The sequence below is a fragment of the Lotus japonicus genome, chromosome 3 (assembly GCF_012489685.1).
Source record: "Lotus japonicus ecotype B-129 chromosome 3, LjGifu_v1.2".
Lineage (NCBI taxonomy): Eukaryota > Viridiplantae > Streptophyta > Magnoliopsida > Fabales > Fabaceae > Lotus > Lotus japonicus.
Window position 1 is genome coordinate 58,624,343 of NC_080043.1, and position 20,506 is coordinate 58,644,848.

The following is a 20,506-nucleotide window of genomic DNA, read 5'->3' on the forward strand; positions in this document are numbered from 1 at the left end:
CTAGTCTCATTGGGCAAGCAAGAGGCAATCAACCATTGCACTATCAACTGCAGAGGCAGAATATATCTCAGCAGCAATATGAAGCACTCAGATGCTCTGGATGAAACATCAGCTGGAGGATTATCAGATCCTTGAGAGCAATATCCCAATCTATTGTGATAACACTACTGCAATCTCATTGAGTAAGAATCCTATCTTGCATTCAAGGGCAAAGCACATTGAGGTAAAGTATCACTTTATTAGAGATTATGTACAGAAGGGCGTACTTCTTCTGAAGTTTGTTGATACTGACCATCAATGGGCAGATATCTTTACAAAGCCCTTAGCAGAGGATAGATTTAATTTTATTCTGAAAAATCTGAACATGGACTTTTGTCCAGAGTGAAGATGGATCAGAACCTCTGACTATGATACTTCTTGATCAGAAGATGTCTAGTCCAGAAGGTAACTCAATCAGAGTGTGTGTACCCATTGGTACTGACTCTGAAGCTGAGACAGCAACACGTGTGTCAGTATTTCTGATGCATAGTTCCTTGTGCCCGTGTGACAGTCTGTCATGTTGCGTGTAGATGTGCTTCTCTCCTGTGTGTGATATGTGTATTTACTGTTACTATCTATCTTTAATTTTCAACCGTTGATTTTAAATTGCTTTTTGAATCAACAACGGTTATTTGTCAAAACCCACTATACACACACGATCTCCTTCACTTTCGGTTTTTACTCTCTCTCTCTTCTGCAATTTCAAAACCGCTTACCCTCGATTTCTCTCTCGATCTCTCTTCATCTTTCAACCTTCATCTTCTACCTAAACCTTCAACCGCTCCAAAAATGGTGAGTCAATTCAGAAGAGCTACTGCAGATGCAACCCAGTTCCCTCATATGGTAGTTGGTCTAGCAACAGGTCAAAGGGGTCCTGAGAATCCGAATCAAGATCAAGGTCAAGCTCAAGAGCAGATTATTCCGATTGCAGAACGGGGCTGTGCCGTTCACTGCGTATATGCTCCTGAGGAACTTCAAGTACTGGCAGAATGGAGATTCGACCTCGACAATCTTGCTACAAATGGGTATGATCTTCGTCCTGAAGTCCAAGCTCAAGGTTGGGGAAATTACTTCAACAGGCTTCGAGGACCGGTGTATGACAAACTGATCAAGGAATTCTGGAAGCACGCCGACTGCGATGATACTCAGGTGGTATCTCACATTCTTGGAAGGAAGATTATCATTACAGAGAAGTCTTTCGTGAATCTGCTGGGTGCAGAAACTGCTCTTGGGTATCGTTTCCAATTCACTGAATCGAAGCTGAAACCCAAGACGAAGGATGAGACCAACAAGGCCCTGTACACCAATTACAAACCGGGCAAGACTAATTACAAAGTGATGGACCTTCATCCCAAGCTCAGGATCTGGCACAAGATTCTGCTCCACTGCATAAACCAGAGACCAAAGGGCAGTTCCCCAGACTACATCAACTTCAACCAGAAGGCGATGTTGTTCTTCATCCAAGACAAGAAGAAGATCTGCCTTCCCTACTTCCTGTTCTCCTACTTGAAGGAGTGTATCCGGAAGTCTAGGACTACTGCCTCCATCAAGTCAGCAATCAAGTATATCCCCTTTGGGAGACTGTTGTCTGATCTCTTCATTGAGAGTGGCCTCATTCAAGATCTGGTCAATGCTGGATGCACAGAGGATCTGACCACCATTGTCAGTGATGTCTTCACTGCGAATTCTCTAAAGAAAATGGGCCTAGTCAAGAAGAAGATTGCTCCTGCCCATGAAGACACATCTTCTGAAATCAGAAGTAGAAGGGTGCCTCTGAATGACTACCCTCTGTGGACACAGGCAGACAATCCTGAAGCCATTAGGTGCTATGTTGAAGACCTAAGGGCTCAAGGCTATGAAATTGATCTCGATGAATTCTTCAGCAGACTGCCGCCAGCTCCAGAGTTTCCTTCTCCTATCAAGAAGAAAGTTCAGAGGAAGATGATCCTAGAAGAATCTTCTGAGGAATCAGATGTCCCTCTGACCAAAGGGAAGAAGACTGGTCAATCCAAGAGAAAACATGATGAAACCAGCAAGCCAGATGATGGTGATGATGGTGATAATGAGGATGGTCCTCCTTCTCCTAAGAAGAAGAAGAAGAAGCAGGTCAGAATTGTGATGAAGCCTACTCGGGTGGAACCAGCTGCTGAAGTGATCAGAAGGATTGAAACTCCTGCCAGAGTGACAAGATCATCAGCACAATCAAGTAAGTCTGCAGTTGCTTCTGATGATGATTTGAATTTATTTGATGCACTCCCCATATCAGCCATGCTCAAACAATCTTCAAATCCACTCACTCCCATTCCTGAGTCCCAACCAGCTGCACAAACCACATCTCCACCACATTCCCCAAGGTCTTCATTTTTCCAACCTTCTCCTACTGAAGCACCTCTCTGGAATTTGCTCCAGAACCAACCCTCTAGGCCAGATGAACCAACCTCTCCCATTACCATCCAGTACAACCCATTAACTTCTGAACCCATCATCCCTGAGAAACCAGAGCCTAACCAAACAGAACCTGGACCCAGAACCTCTGATCACTCTGTCCCAAGAGCATCAGAACGTCTGGCTCCCAGAACCACAGATACAGACTCTTCCACAGCCCTTACACCTGTATCCTTCCCAACAAATGTTGCTGACTCTTCTCCTTCCAACAACTCTGAATCCCTTCGAAAATTCATGGAAGTTAGAAAAGAAAAGGTGTCTACCTTAGAAGAATATTATCTCACTTGTCCAAGCCCTAGGAGATATCCTGGCCCTAGACCTGAACGTCTAGTTGACCAAGATGAACCTATCTTCGCCAATCCTTTACATGAGGCAGACCCTTTGGCTCAACAAGCTCACCCTGCCACTGACCAACAAGAGCCTGTTCAACCAGAACCTGAACCAGAACAATCTGTGTCTAACCACTCCTCAGTTAGATCACCCCATCCTCTGGTTGAAACTTCAGAACCTCACCTTGGAACCTCTGAACCAAATGCTCAAATGTTTAACATTGGCTCTCCACAAGGTGCCTCTGAAGCTCACAGCAGCAATCACCCAGCCTCTCCTGAAACCAACCTCTCTATCATTCCTTACACTCACCTCCGACCCACATCTCTCTCTGAGTGCATCAATATTTTCCATCATGAAGCCTCATTGATGCTACGCAATGTGCAAGGTCAGACTGACCTAAGCGAGAATGCTGAACATGTGGCTGAAGAGTGGAACAATCTGAGCACTTGGCTAGTGGCTCAAGTTCCAGTTATGATGCAGCTCCTGCATGCAGAGGGAAGTCAGAGGATCGAGGCTGCAAAGCAAAGGTTTGCTAGAAGGGTGGCTCTTCATGAACAAGAACAGAGACATAAGCTACTTGAAGCTATTGAAGAAGCCAAAAGAAAGAAAGAACAAGCAGAAGAAGCTGCACGTCAAGCAGCAGCTCAAGCTGAACAAGCCAGATTAGAGACAGAACGACTTGAAGCTGAGGCTGAAGCTCTTAGATGCCAAGCACTTGCACCCGTAGTTTTTACTCCTGCTGCTTCTGCTTCCACTCCAGCTCCTCACGCTGCTCAGAATGTTCCTTCTAGTTCAACACAGCCAAACTCGTCCAGACTCGACATTGTGGAACAACGTCTTGACACTCATGAGTCTCTGCTGATTGAAATGAAGCAAATGATGATGGAACTTCTGCGTCGATCTAATAAACCCTAGCTTTAGGATCTCTTCGTTTGGATTTCTTTTTCTTTACCTGTGTTTTATTTCGTTAACCTCTGGCTCTTTCTTGTTAATCTTTACTTTGCTCGTTTGTGATTATCTATGCATATATATATATATATATATATATATATATATATATATATATATCTGACATTATGTTTGCAAATTTTTTTTATTATTCATCATAACCGCTTTTACATCATACATTTTTTTTCTTTTTCCTACAATCCTAGAATGGAGGATCCCTCCTCATTCTTCTGCACTCCTGGCGCTGCTCTGACCTCTCCTTCTCCAGACGCTCCAGTGCATACTGGATGTTGTTGAGCCTGTCTTTTAGCTCATCCCTCTCCAGAATCTCTTCTGCAGTCTTGAGCTTCTTTTCCAAGATCTCTTTTTCTTCCAGCAGCTTTAGTTCAAGCTGGCTGAGTTCTTGCACCTCCTCCACGAAGGCAAGAAATTCCCTCAAGTCTCTCTTCAACTCTGGACGCAGGTCCTCCTCCAGCAGTGTCCGTGTTAGCTCTGAGATGGTTGTTGTACCCTCTGGATGCCAAATGTTGAGAAACAAGTCCTCCTCAAAGGCTCTCTTTCTCAGCTCCTCTAATGCGATCATGTATGATGCCATTTTTCTCTGGTATGATGTTGTAAAGCTTACCCCTCTCTCCAACGCTTTATATAGGCTTCACTTTCTCTCTGAAAGTTAATGCTCCTACAGTTTCTCGAGGTTAAGTTCTTGGTAACTGACCCTCCTCTTTACTCCCTTGGCCGGTGGTAAACGTTCTTCTCTTGCATTAACTCTTCTATTTATTTCGCCTTACTCTGATTCATGCATCGTTTTAATTGTCTTTAAACTTAGACCTTCTCTAAGGGGGAGTACCTTGTACTTCAAGCTAAGTTTTTCACACCCCAAGCTTTTTGCTTATGACAAAAAGGGGGAGTAAACCCAGTTTTTGATGTGTAAGATGTGTTAGTGTGATTTATTTTTCTTTTGGAGAATTTAAGAGTTCCACCTTTATGACCATAGATGTGTCACTGGGCAAATACAAGGAATACATTTCACTTCCTCTGAAGTGATTCTAATTTGACTCTGATACCCAAGACTCTGATACCTTGTCCGTGACTCTGATTACTTATGCGCTCTGATTACTCTATTTTCATCTATGTCATAAGTTTTTCACTCTGAACTCTTATATCATTTAGCTCAGAATCTAGACTTTACTAATGTTTTCATCAAGTATTAGATTCAGGGGGAGCTAAGCTCAGAATCAAGCAGTGACTTGAATTCAGAATGAGCAAGATAAACTATTCACATCAGGATAAGTCTTATTCTATATCTCTAAACTCTGAGTGAATTCAGTTTAATGTTTAAGAATTGTTCATCAAAAATCTAAGTTTTGTCATCATCAAAAAGGGGGAGATTGTAAGATCAAGTTTTGATCTAGTAGTACAACTCTATGTTTTGATGATTACAAGTTAACCTTTTGATATGAACAATTGTGGTACTCTAACGTGTTTTTCTGAGTGTGCTATTTACAGGCTCTGACCTCAACTCAATCTCACACAAATCAGAAGCACTGTGTATAAAGAGCGACCCAAGCAACGCTTTCGCATTCACCATGTTCAGTATGAACAGTGGAAAAGCTTCAGAAGTTCTGAAGTTATACAAACTCTGATGTGGACTCAGTCACTAGAAGTTCTGAAGATCCAGAAAGTCTGATAACCAAGAAACACTGAAGGCTCAGATATTCTGATGGTGTAGAAGACTCTGAAGATCCAGAAGCTGATTAGTGAAATTCTGATGTCCAGAAGCAAGATACTCTGAAGACCATGTACTTCCCTCTGAGTTCAGAATCAGAAGAAACAATGGTCAGAGGATCTGGGCTTTCCCTCTGACTCTGATCAACCGGCTTCACAAGTTCCAACATGAAGCTTTCTCCTGATCAGAAGTCTCCTAGGTTTAAAGGTCAAGTCGCTATCCAAGTACAAAAGCAACTGTACCTTCCTGACGACCTACCTAACAGTCTCAGACACAGCAGAAGCTGGATTTTCCAGAACTGCCCTCCAACGGTAGCATTTCCCATGCAACGCTCAACCCTAATCCTTGGAGTATATAAAGAGGCTGAAGACTGAAAGAAGCGGCTAGAAGCATTCACATACGCGCAAGACAAATTCAAATTCTTCTAAGCTTTCTTTCATCTGAAATTCATTGAGTTTACTATTAGCTTTTTAGAAGCAAATCTCTTGTAAACAATTCTTTGATAAACAGTTTGTTTAGTTCCTTTAGGAGATCAAGGTTGATCGGATCCTAGAGAAGACTAAGAGAGTGAATCTTAGTGTGAGCTAAGTCAGTGTAATTGTTAGTCACTTGTAGGTTTCAAGTGCAGTTGTAACTCTTACCTGATTAGTGGATTGCCTTCATTCTAAGAAGGAAGAAATCACCTTAACGGGTGGACTGGAGTAGCTTGAGTGATTTATCAAGTGAACCAGGATAAAATCCTTGTGTGCTTTTCTATCTCTTATCTTTAGCACTTAAGTTCTCGAAAGATTTGTCAAAATCTTTAAGGTGGAAGCTTTATCTTGAAAACGTTATTCAACCCCCCCCTTTCTACCGTTTTTCATACGTTCACAAAGTGGGTGGAAGGTGTGGCGACTGGCTCCCTCTTTGGCTCTACGAGCCTCGAGGAAGACACAATCTCTGTAGGGTCAATGACACCAGGAGGGATCGGTCCATGGAGTGCTCCCATAGTAGCGTCAAGCTCAGACAGATCCTCCTCCTCAGATTACGGTGGTGGTGAAGGTGGCCGCATCACAGAGTCGGGTCCACAATGCACTGTAGGTGGCAGGTCAAAGCTCTGTGTCAATCGTCGTAACACTCCCTTCGTCAAATCTCCATGCTCATCAATCCGGTCCTCCATCACTCTCCCCATGTAAGTCGCTCGGTGATCGGGAGGGTCAAATTTGTCAAACATCTCGTAACGGATCTCCCCCAAGGTTGAACCGTCGCGAACCAATCACCCAGCGTCATCTAGCAGTTTACCGACTGCCGAAAGAAAAATATACAAACAAGGCAGGTGCGAGGGTCAACTCACAGAATAGTGTAGATAATACACACAACATGTAAAGATACGAGGGTATATACATATATAGGTTCTTCATGACCTATCCTAGTGTATATACATAGTATGTTATCAAATCACAAATAAGAATTCAATCTTCAACGCATCAACAAATATAGTTAGGTGCATGATATGTCATGCAATGTTGTATTCAAAATGTTCAGGAGAAATAGGCTGGGCACCTCAGAATCTGTCCTAACACCTGCCTCGTGTTTAACCACCCTGTCTTGGGTGTCGCATACAACCTAGACATAGTCAGATCGATCTTAACCCCCTTGGTTAAACTATTCAAACTGCTATACCGAAGAAATACTCTTGGTGTTCTTCAGTGAAGGCCCGATCTTTTGAGCGTCCTAAGCTTCGTGAAGCCCGATCTTTCGACCATCCCAACTTCACCAAGGCGCGACCTTTTGATCGTCCCAACCTCGAAGGAATGCATGATGAAATATGGTCAGCCAAACAACGACAAGGTGTCTAGCTAAGAATATTGTCTCTAAGAAACACCCGAAGTTGAACGTCCACCCAACGACAAAAGCATCAATAAGCTAGAGTGCAAACCACACTCAATGACTTTTCTAGTCACTCTGGCTCATTCCCTTGATAGCCAAAAAAATTTCTCAACGAGCACAGGAAGATAATATCCACACTTAGTGACTTTTCTAGTCACACTAGCTCATCCCCTCGATGGCCACACAAACTACTCAACGAGCAAGAAAGGTGCTACCCGCACTCAGCTTTCCCTCAACCCTTGAATCATCGACTTTTCCCGTTTTCCAAACTCATTTGCAACTCCTAAGTCTCCTTCAAAATTTCTCATTAATTATTTAAAGTTTATTATGAAGTTTATTATCAAAACGGAGTTCCATTTATCTCTTTGTTTCAAAATCCTAACTACTCAAAGTTTCCCAAAATCCCTCCAAGTGTCATCCTTGGGAAAAATCTTGAATCCTAAAATGGCTAAGGCTTAGACCACTTTTCAGAGCCGGCCCAGAATTTTCTCTCAACCCCGTCATCAACATGGCATGAACTAGAGCTTCCCACACTCCACAATCGTGTAAACAACATTAAATCAAATCAACATAGTTCAACATTACATATGCAGAAATGTCACAAAGCTCATCATGAGTAATAACATATAATCAATTCAACATTAAACATAGCAACGACCGAAGCCTCAACAATAACTGAAATTCTTGTTTGCCTTGGACAGATGTGTTACACAATGTTCAGGACACTCTGTAGAACATGCATACAACAAATAACAACGTTAAGTGTTCTGTTTAAGAAATAAAAGCAACAAAGTAAACCACACAAGGAATTGGTAACCTAGTTCGGTGCAACATCACCTACGTCTGCAGGGTTTTAACCCAAGAAAGGAAATCCACTATTAGTAGTTTAGGAACAACTGGTCTTACAAGAACATACCTTGTTCAACGCCTTGCAACCTAAACGCTACCCAGTGTATTTCTACTTAGTACTCCCCCAAAGTATGAGAGCCCCTCACACTTCCTCTCAACAATCACCGCACTAGTGATTGAATCACAAAGTACAAAAGGATGTAGAGATTAACACTCAACAAAACACAACTCAGTGCTTGAATTATCAATGGAAGCACTTGAGTTGATTACAATACTCAAAACAATGGACTCACAAAGTAAACCCTAAAACAATTAGCAACTTATCTAGCAGTTAGGGTTTCTTGCTGAAATATATAGATGCTCTGCAGGCCTTGGTCTTCAACAAGATGAGCATCAACATGTCCATGTAGCAAAAACAGGAACAAATCATGAAATGATTTACTTCCACAAAAAAATAAAACCGAGCCGGAAATAACTCAATTACTTGGCTCACACGAACTTATCCTTATTCTTCCAAAAGATTAATTCTCCCAAATCACCAGAATATATGCACATCTTGCAGCGTGTAGAATCACAACAAATCTTGACAATAACTGCTTCACGTAACATACGTGAAAAACACACAGCAACCCGAATCATAATGCTCTACCAGATGACTAGCACATTCGGTTGCACATCAGACAATGTTGTTTGTCACATAAGAAACATATCAAACACCTTAGACAAAATGCAGCCAACATAAAGATAAACTTCATTAGAGCAAAATACTCAACAATAACCAATGGCCGAAGCCTCATAAAACGAAGACACAAGTCTCAAGGTTTAACAATGGCCTAAGCCTCAAAAAACATTTTCCAATTCAGCTCAATAACCATAATCATAAGCAATAAGCAAGTCGAAGTTATCGATGCCTAAATCATTAACTAGCAAGTAAGTTTCCCTCACCTCTGGTTGTCCAGCTTCACATTGTGGGGTTTTCTCACTCGCTTGCTCCCAAGGTTCCCAAATCCGAACCTTTGAGCAAACACAACATCATTCAGCCAAAACAAGTCAATTTAATCTAAACAATATTAACTAATATCGGACAAAGCTTCAAAAGCTAGAGAGTATGACAACCTAACACGAAAAGACGAGTTTTCGAGAAAAAGAATTTTCTCCTCCCTCCCGTAGGTTCTCTCGGCCATTCCCCCATTTTTAACGTTCCAACGCTTTTTCTTCGATCTAATTTAATTCCTAAGTAATCTAAGGTCATATCTAGGGTAAACAAGCTCTCGAAAAATTTATAGGATTTGAAATGCAATTAGGGGTAATTGGGTCAAGATTTTAGGCTCAAAAACTCAAAGTTGAAATTTTGAAAAAGTAAACCGATAGAGTTGTAAACAATGTCTTTTATAGCAACTAATCCTAAGGGCACTAAGTTAGATCGAGACATTTTGATCCAAGAAGTAAACTCGGTGTGAAATGGATTTTTTTGTCAGATTTTCAGATCTATGGTGACTGGATGAAAATCCAAGCGCACCGACGGTGAATATGAAACGTATGAAAGGTTTAGATGATGATTAAAAGAAGAAATTAAATTAAAATGACATTTTACAAAAAGTTGAATACTTTGAGCACATATAGACATAGAGAAAAACATTAGAAAAAAGAATCGCAAGGTAATGATTCTTTCTCTTTCGTATTTGCGGAAAAGAGGAAGGCAATCTTGCAGAGAGTTGGTGGTCAATTCTGTACGTATGAAGAGTTTTGAGGTAGAGGAAGAAGAAGGCATTCCATTCCGCATTCTTTGGCACGAGGGTTTGGCTTCCTTGATTCAGGTAGGAAAGAAAGAAGGGGTTATGGCAGCAGTGTCCATACGTTCAGGCGTGGTGCAATAGAAAGGGCATCAAGCCCTATTATCTTACACCTAGGGAGGGTGGCTGTAAGACCTGGATTTACAGAACAAGTTTAATTTCCGACTCACGCGTAGAATCAGTGTAAGCGTGACAGGAGTTCGCCGTTTGGGAAAGATTAATGAAGAAGAAAGTTCAGGAATTGCTTGAGGAATGTTTCATAGTTGTTTTAGGAGTTAGTGCGAGTCGTCTACACACCTGCCTTATGGCGAGAGTGTCCAGAATAGGCTAATTTCGCTTTTAAAGCAACGTTTAAGTGAAATTTCAAATCCTTGGAAAAATAAAAAGTTCTCTTTATTTTTCCTTCGACCAGAGTTTCATTTCGGAATCCTGGACTGTACGCACGATAGTATTCACTTCTCGGAAGTCCGACGACGCTAATTTCTTTGCTTCAAAACCCTAAATTCAATCAGTGAATGAAGACTTTTTCTATTCGGAGCTTTTAACGAAGTTTCCGTCCGCGTTGCCAGATTTGTTTCGATGTTTCCAATCTTTCTTCAGAACGAAGTTTTGTCGTCTGACCTTCACAGCAAAAAGTAGTTTTTCGGGACAGATTAACTTACACTGCTTTTGGGATTTTAGAGATCGTTTTTCCCAAATGTTAGAGATTTGTTTTGAGTTCTAGAATTTTGTCGCCAGAATCTCTCTTAGAATTCACTGATGAACGCGCTGCAAAAATCGGAATCGCGAAATTTTCATTTTCCCGCGATTTCACCTTCCTATAAATAGTTGAAAAATTCAAAAATATCTCACATTTGCACCAAGGAGGCCGCGAGTTCAAGGGGAGAAGAGGAGAGAAAGATTTTTGCCGAAACTTGAAAGATCTTCGCGCAGTTCGTCCCTACTTCAAGGTATCGAGGTAACTAGCTTGATTCTTACCTCTGATCATCGTTTCTACTGCTTTTCTTTAGTCGTTTCTGTGCTCAAAGTTTCGAGCTTTTCGTAAAACTATCCGTTTTTCTTGATTTTTCGCTTGGGATATCTTCTGTACATGCCCAAGAGCCTAGAACACTCGCCGATATTCGCCGATTTTGATCGAGTTGTCAAGGATCTGAAAAACTGATTCAAAACCCTTTTTGCGCACATTTCGAAACTTTAATGTCGAAAAGTCGCAATCCGACTTCGTGCCTTTAGGATTAGTTGCTATGGATGTCGTTAGGAACATCGCTGTCAAATTTGTTTTCCGAAGTGTTAACTTTGAGGTTTTGAGCTTTTATTTTGGACCAAAACGCCCCTGCATAGCCGTATTTCGATCCGATCGTCCGAAAAATTTTCCGACAGTTTCTTTGCCTTAGTTTTACCCTAAAACTACCTTGTAAACAGATTAGATCGAAGAAAAAGAGCCGGAGCTCTTTTCTCTTTATGGCCGAGAGCTTAGTCAAGGGGGGGGGAGTTTTTTGTTTTCGAAAACTTGTCTTTTCGTACTCGATTGTTGTATTATGAAGCTTCAATGCTTTGTCTATCGTTAATGAGTTGTATTGTGATCGAGCTAATCGATTTTGTTTGGATTTCTGCTTTGTTTTCTCCGAGGTTCAGTTGAAGGAACTTTGGGTTTTACAGAGCAATTGTGTGAAGGAGATTTAGACCACGAGGCTGGAGCAGCTCGAGGTTAGAGCAACTTACCTATTAGCTAATACTGCATGATAGGCGTCGATAAATTCGACTTATGCTTTACTTTGATATTGATTTTGATGATGAATTAATGTTATGATGTTTTTCCATAACTTATGATATTGAGATGTTATTGAATTGTGCGTTTTGACGCGACTTCGGAGTGGGGAATCATTGAACTGGTTATAGTTGATGTTTCGGGTTGGGGAAACAACCCTAGGCAAGTTCAAACGTGAGGTTTGAGACTTAGCCATTTGTTGTATACTTAGACTTTCCCCGGGAATTTCTTTCGGTGAGTTTTTGGAAAACTTAGAATGAATAGAATTTGTGAAAACTAGAGACTTTGGGAAACTTAGATTTCGAGAAATAAACTCATAACTTGACTAATTCAGTTCGAAACGTTTTTACTAACGAATAAAACATAGGAAAGCTAAAGGGGAAAAATAATTGCGAAAGACGAAGAAAAGTCGACTTTTGTTGTGGGTTTTGGAGAATTGCTGGACACCAGGGGGGGTGAGCCACGGTGATGATTGAAAGTCACCGAGTACCTTAGTACTCTTGTTGTGGGAGTTGTGTTGTATTGACCGACACTAAACTCTTGGGTTTCGAGATTGGGTTTTGAGCTAAACACTTGCGTTGGGAGGATGATTCGATGTTTGGCTAACCATATTGCATCATGCATCATTCGGTGAAGAACGGGAATGCTTCACCAATAGTGAAGAACGGGAATGCTTCACTAGTGAAGAACGGGAATGCTTCACGAAGGTTGGGGATTGCCTTCATCGAAGAACACCTGGGTGTATCTTCGGCATAGCGGGCAGAGTGGCACGACCATTGATGGTTGGGGCTGATCCGACTATGCATGGGTTTGTAAGTGACACCCGAGCGGAAATGGTTAAACACTAGGCCCGTGTTAGGAATGACTCGATGGTGCCCATCCCACCTGAACTATCCGGATCATATTGATTGCATTTCACGCATACATTCACTCTGACTGGAATTGTATGCTATTTGATTTATTGAAGCATTGTTAGAGCCAATAACATGCTAGGATTATTTATATATATATCAACATATATATCTATACCCCATATCACATGTTGAGTGTATAATTACTTTATTTCGTGAGTTGACCCTAGCGCTTTGGCTTTGGTTTCATGTTTGTGTTTGGGCGGTCGGCCTGCTGCCAGATGTCGATGGCGGACTGGTTTTCGATGGTCTCTCCCTCGGGGGGGATCAGGTATGAGTTGGTGGACCGTCATGCCCCCACCGCTTGGGTGATCGATGTTGCGGGTCATCGAGCGACGTACCGGGGAAGGGTCAAGGAGGACCGGACAGAAGAGTGTGGACGTTTGACGAGAGGAGTGCTACGACGCATGGAGCTGAGCTTTGACTTGCCGCCTTTAGTTCGCTGTGGACCAGGTACTGGTCGAGGACCACCTGCACCACCTCCGACTTCATCTTCTTCTGATGACGAGGACCCAGCGGAGATCGAGGTTGATGTTGCTACACCTGTTGCGCCACCTCTTGCTACTGCCATTGATCCTACCGACGTGGCGTCGTCCTCGAGGCTCGTGCAGCCGAAGAGGGAGTCTGTTGTTCCATCTGCCTCACGTCGTTTTCCTTTTACTCCACCGCGTGGCTATCGTGTGGATCCCCTGGTTCGGGTGGTGGAGGAGGATGTTCTTACTGGAGAGGTGGATGTTGAGACGGGCTTGACTAGGACGGTGCGCAGGACAGTTAGGTGGGAGGTCGTGGACTTGGACACCGAGATGATTACGGTGGATTCCGACTCGGACTCCGACAGCAGTGGGGACAGCTACTCGCCGAGCGACGAGGGAGAGGAGGAGGAGCTATGAGCAGGACTGGGAGGGTAGGTTAGGCAGCGTCATATTTTGTGTAGAGCTCTGATTCGTCTTACTTTTGGGACAGGGTAGGTTCCCGATACATGGCTTTTTGTGTGGTTCTTTTGATGAGGAATCACAGAGAGTCTGTCTTGTTGAGGGGTCTTTTGTTGAGGTCATTTTGGAGCCGACTTTCTCTTGGATGGCTGTACTTTTGATACTTTTTACTTACACTACTGGTTCTGTACATATTTGCCTACGGACACACTACTTGGAGTCACTACGAGTGCGCGTGACGTGGGAGTGCAACTGAGGTTGTACATGTGTATATATTTGTATATCTGTTAGTTTAGTTGTTGGGTTATGTCTTTTTTTTCTATCGCTTTAATTTAAAGTAATCAACCGAAACGAAAAAAAATTACCTGTTTTCCGCGTGAAGTTTATTTTTAGTTACTAAAGTGACACCTGGAAATCGGGGTGTTACAGTGGCCGTTGTTGGGTGGTGAGTTGTCGAATGATTCGCTAAACGTTGGTTTAAAAGTGAGAAGATCAAGCGGAGGCAGGAGTGCGTCTAAGCGAGCGCTTCGAGAAAGAATCGTGTGGCGCGCGGTGAAAGCTCATTCCTTGTGCTCAAATCAATTAATTAAACAAATAAGATTCGAAGAAGGAGATGAAAGAGCGGGAATTTATTATTGACCAAGGCAGAGGGATTTCTCAGCAGAGAGGGCAATCACATATAAATAGCCATATGTCTTTGCCTTGTCCTCTAAAGATTTTTTTTTTTGTGAATATGATATCATAATTCTATATATAGATATAGAATTATCTATATATAGAATTATTATCCTTCTGCATCTTTTTCCGAGGCATATTTCTCTAAGAGCGCATGCCGATGGAGCCCAATTATCGCATGAATTGCGAGGGATCCAATAAGTCCAACATTGATTCCGACCATATCCCTCTCCCTTGTTCTCAGTTACTCATCAAATGGCACTCGGTTCATATCTTTAAGTTCGATCATTGACAAGGTCTGAGACCCCGAAGAAAAAGGAAGAAGCGCTCAAAGCGTTGTTTCAAGATGGAAGTTATAATATAGATGTTATATTCATGCATGTTCGCCAGAGAAGGATCTTTGGAGCCCATATCAAGGGAGCAGGCTCCAGGTCCGAAGGGATCCAGTGCCCAACTACCGACTCCTTCCGTCCACAAACCATTCCCAATTTTGGTCAAAATTTCTTTGAATATGTCCTTGAATTTATTCGAGACGTAAGCAAAACTTTTCTTCAGCAGTTATCTTTTAATCTTGTTTACTTCCCAATCCCGCATAAAAGAAAGGCTACTGACTTGGTGTAAGATCAAGATTTGGTCATGTGGTACAACTCTATGTTTTGATGATAACAAGTATTTATTTGTGGATGAACAATTATGGTACACTAACGTTTGTCTTGAGTATTTTGACAAACAGGTTCTGATTCTGATACCAGAAGATATATTCATCAGAAGATCTGAGGATCAGAAGTTCTGAAGATCAGAAGATCTGAAGATCAGAAGATCTGAGGATCAGAAGTTCTGAAGATCAGAAGATCTGAGGATAAGAAGTTCTGAGGATCAGAAGATCTGAAGACCAGAAGCTCTGAAGGTCCAGAAGCTCTGAAGGACCAGAAGCTCTGAAGGACCAGAAGCTCTGAAGGTCCAGAAGCTCTGAAGGACCAGAAGCTAAGAAGTGAACACTCTGAAGTCCAAGAGTAAGCTGGCTCTGAAGACCAAGTACCTTCTCCTCTGAGGTCCAGAAGCAGAAGTTACGAAGGTCAGAGGATCCAAGCTTCCCTCTGACTCTGATCACCAAGCTTCACAAGTTCCAAACAAGAAGCGTCGTCAGATCAGAAGTCAATGGTTAAAGGCAAATGTCAATATCAAGAATTACAAGAGCAGTGTACTATGATGACAAGCCTACCTACCAAGGTTCAGCCACAGCAGGTTCTGGAAGTTCCAGAAATGCCCTCCAATGGTCATATTCTCTCAACAGAAATATCCTTTGCACCTTGGACTATTTAAGGCTGAAGAAAAGAAAAAGATATGAGAGAGAAACCAAGAGCTGCAATACAAGAAAAGATTCAAGCCTCCACTTTCTTCATTTGTTCTTATTTGGTTTACACTTAGCTTATTCAGAAGCAAACCTTTGTAAACACCAACCTCAAACAGTTGTTTGTTTTTCCTTAAGGGACCGGGTAGGTCAGTATCCTTAAGAAGACTAGGATCTGTGTATCTTAGTGGTGATTCCTTAAGGGACCAGTTAGGTCAGTATCCTTGAGAAGACTAAGAGAGTGAATCTTAGTGTTTACTAGTTCATTGTATTGTTAGTCACTGAACAGGTTGCTAGTGCAGTTGTAACAAACTTTGAATAGTGGATTGCCTTCATTCTAAGAAGGAAGAAATCACCTTAACGGGTGGACTGGATTAGCTTGAGGGATTTATCAAGTGAACCAAGATAAAATACTTGTGTGCTCTTCTCTTCTCTCAATCTTTATCCGCTACACCTTCTATCTCAGAGAAACCGAAAAGATTTACTTTAAATCTTAAGGGGAAAGTTTTTATATTCAAAACTCTATTCAACCCCCCCCCCCTTTCTAGTCGTTTTTCACACCTTCAATTGGTATCAGAGCGCAAGTTCTGATTACCACATTTAACAGTGTTCAGTAGATCCGGGCCAGTGTGAAAAACTCATGGATTCCACCACTACTACAAGAAAATATCAATACAGTGCAAGACCACCTATCTTTGATGGTCAGAGATTTGATTTCTGGAAAGACAGAATCAAAAGCTTCTTTCTTGGCTTTGATCCTGATCTCTGGGATTTTGTTGTTCATGGCTACACCCCTCCTGTTGATGAACATGGTGTAAAGATCCCAAGGGAGAAGATGAGTGAAGATCAAAAGATGGAGTTCAGAGATCATCACAGATCAAGAGCTATTCTGCAAAGTGCCATTTCATACGAAGAATATGAGAAAATTACTGATCGTGATTCTGCTAAGTGTATCCTTGATTCCTTAAAGATGACACATGAAGGAAACAAAAAGGTGAAAGAGACAAAGGCGTTGTCTCTGATCAGGCAGTATGAATCCTTCCAAATGGAACCTGACGAATCCATTGAGGATATGGTTTCAGATTCCAGTTGATTATTGCTGGAATAAGACCCCTCAACAAAAGCTACACCACTGCTGATCATGTCATGAGGATCCTTAGAGGTCTTCCTGAAAGCTGGATGCCTTTGATAACTTCCTTGGAGCTAACTAGAGATGTTGAGCAGATGAGTTTGGAAGAACTCATAAGCATACTGAAGTGTCATGAACTAAAGCGTGCTGAACATCAGGATCAGAAGAAGAAGTCTATAGCCTTGAAATCCAAATCTGAAAAGGCTAAAGCTCTCCAAGCTGAAGCAGAAAAATCATCTTGGAGGAATCCCCTGAAGAGTCTGATCCTTCTGATGGTGTCGATCAGAAGAAGAAGAAGAAGGCTGACAAGCCTAAGAGGAAGCACGAGGAACCCACCAAGCCAGATGCTCCATCTGATGGTGATGCTCCTCCACCAAAGAAGAAAAAGAAGCAAGTGAGGATTGTGGAGAAGCCAACTCGTGTGGAACCAGCTGCTGAAGTAATCAGAAGAGTTGAGGCTCCTGCCATAGTTACTCGGTCTGCAGTGCGATCATCAAGTAAGTCTATTGTTATAGATACTGATGATGATTTAAAATCACTTGATGCACTCCCAATTTCTGATTTCCTTAACCGCACTGCCACCTGTAAGGCCCAAGTTTTTCAGTTTATACCAAGTGAATAAATTCTTATTCACCAGTAGGTTTGATGCATGGCGAAGGGAAACCTGAACAAGAGTTTAGTAAATGAAATAAATGTATGAAGGAGAAAGTTCAGGAAAAGTCTGAGGTTCGTATCGAAGTCGATAAAAGTTATAGCACGATCGTTTTACGCTTAAACCTAGGTCAGAAACCCTAGTATATAGCTAATTTTCACTTTTAGGCACGACGGAAGTTAATTCCAAAAAAAAAATCTTCAGAGAAATGTTAGAACTTCTCTTTTTCCATATATCACAATCGTTTCGAGGCGAAACTCTAGGATCTACGAACGTCCGATTCCAATCATCGGAAGTTTGCCGAAACCGAATCCCTGGTATTTCAAAACCCTAGAATTTCTCGACAATGAAGAATTTTTCTATTCAGAGCTTCAAATGAATATTCCACATGCGAACACCCATTTCTCTTGATGATTTCAATCTTTCTTCCGAAGGAAGTTTTCCATTCCGACATTCGATGCAAAAAGCAACTTATCGGGTAAAATAGTTTTATACCGACTATGCTTTAGTTGCCAAAAATACAAGGAGACCTCTTTATAGTTTTGGAACTCTTTTGCCAAAACATATCTATTAATTCATGGAGAATGAAGTCGGAAAAATCAGATTCGTGAAACTTTCATTTTCCCGCGAATTTCCAACCTTTATATATAGCAAAGAAAGGAAGAAAAACACAAATTCTCCTCCATTTTCTCTCCCAAAACCGCGGCCAAGAACAAGGAAGAAGGAAGAAGAGTTTTTCTTCATCGTTTGCTTGATCGTCGATCAATCAGTTGCTACTTCAAGGCTTCGAGGTATAGTCGCTAATCCTTACCTCTGATCGCTTTTTCCATAGCTTTTCTGTAGAGTTTTCTGAGCGGATAGTTTATGGGTTTTTGCAAAACTATCCTGAATCTTTCATTTCTGATTCTAAACCTCTTCCTTATGCGCCCAAGATCACTTCTGCCGGGTTAGATTTTCCGTTATGTCGCCGGAATTCCGCCGGAATCAATTTGAGCCTAAAATACCCATTTTTGGAGTTTTTGGTGTAAAGCTTCAACCTTTAGGCTGAAAACTATCGCCTTAGCTTAGTGCTAGTAGGATTAGTTGTCATAAACGTCGTTGGTGACGTCCCTGCAAAATTTTATTTTTGGGATTTCAGTTTTGAAAAATCCTAAGTTAAAAATCATGACCAAAATACCCCTGCGACAGTTTTTGATCCGATAATTTTTCCGAGTTCAGAATACCCTTAGTTACGGCTTATGAAAGCATAGGAACCAAGTTTGATCAAAGAAAAATCGAGCCCCATAATTGCACAAAGTGGCCGAGCCCTATTAGGGGGGAGGAGGAAAATTTCCTTTTCCGAAAACTTGTCTTTCGCGCTAGTTTATCGTACCTTAGGGTATAGATTACTTCGAGTAACCTTAGTAAGTATCGATAGCTTAGTTTCCGATAGATTCTGATAGTATTCTGTGATTTTATTGTAAAGGTGCTTTTGAGGATTTCCCCGAGGACCAACACTTTGAGAGCGAGGAAGCACTAGTTGATCATTCTGGAGAACTTTCAGGTGAGGGCTTCTCACTGAATCTCTAGTTAATGCCTAGGGTCGATGTTTCGACATTGTTTACTGTTTATGCACTGGATTGTGTGTGATTGGAAAATGTTTTCTGAGGCTTCGGCTGACAATGTAGATGATTCATCTACTGAATGTTTTTGAGATTGTCTTACATGCTATGTGCTATGTGGGTAATCTAGGATGTGTGGTGCATGCTTTATATGCTAAGTGCTAAGTGTTTATGATGCGATTTATTGATATATGACATGTTGTTGATTGTGATGATTTAAATATGCTCTGTACTGGAATCTGAGATTCTGAATGGTGAGAATAGCGGGCAGGTCATGCCGATTTTATTTTGAGAGTTTTGAGAAAGTTTGATAGGACGAACGAGGTTCGGGCCTTAATTTTGTTTAGTGGATCGAGACATCCTCTGGAAGCGACTTGGGATTGGGAGATCCTGAAAATGTATAAGACTTGCGATAAGACAAAATGGAATCTATTTTATAAAGAAAACTCATAAGACCTTAAATAACCTCTAAATCTTTAAGTAATGGTATAAATCTCGAAAGGAGGCTTTCGATGCAAATCATAGTTTTGGAAAAAAAACGAGGAGTGTCGTCGGATCCAAGTGTTGAGTTTGTCGTGGTTGTGCTGTTGGAGCAGCGTTTGTTGTCGTGCTGTTGGAGCAGCGTTTGTTGTTGTGCTGTTGGAGCAGCGTTTGTTGTTGTGCTGTTGGAGCAGCGTTTGTTGTTGTGCTGTTGGAGCAGCTATGTGTTGTTGTGAAGTGTGTCTTTTGTCGCAGAATCGACTTTACCTTAGGGTAAGCTTTTAGAGACTTTAATTTACCTAGAACACGTGGCGACGTGTCGAGTGAGGACGGAGACGTTGTTTGACTAATCATCCTGCATTCATGCAACATTAATGGGGTATTAACACAGGACGTACTCTGGATCTCGTCATAAGACCCGGAATGCCGTGAAAGAGCGTTTATAGACGTCTCTTGTAGCAGACCGAAATGGCAGACCTACGGGTTTACTGCTGATCTGGCTACCTTTGTGTGGTGTAAGAGGCACGCGGGCCGAAATGGTTCCACCGTGGCTGGTGTTAGGGCTGATCCGTTTGATGTCCATCCCTTTCCGGAATGCATGTGGTTAACTGGGTTAACCTGCATATCATTTCATGCAACATGCATACTGACTTAGTGATGAGTGTGTTTGATACTTGTTAATTCTATTTGAGGCATGTTAACTGTGATTTATCGTCGTTTATATTCATCATGAGATATGCAACCCTAGGATGTTATCCCTAGCTAAAAGCCTAAGTGGCTATCCTATTATCTGTATCTATCCTTGCTATTATTTACATAATTCTTTGGAGTTGACCCTCGCGTCTTCTGTGTGTGCTTTGGCGAACAAACGCCCTTTGTCAGATGTCTTTGGCGGACTAGTTCACGACGGTTCACCCTTCGGGGGAAACTAGAGTTGGGATGCTGGAACAGGAGCGCATCGCGATAGCGAGCGGAGGACGGAGGATGTACCTAGACTTAGTCGTTCTG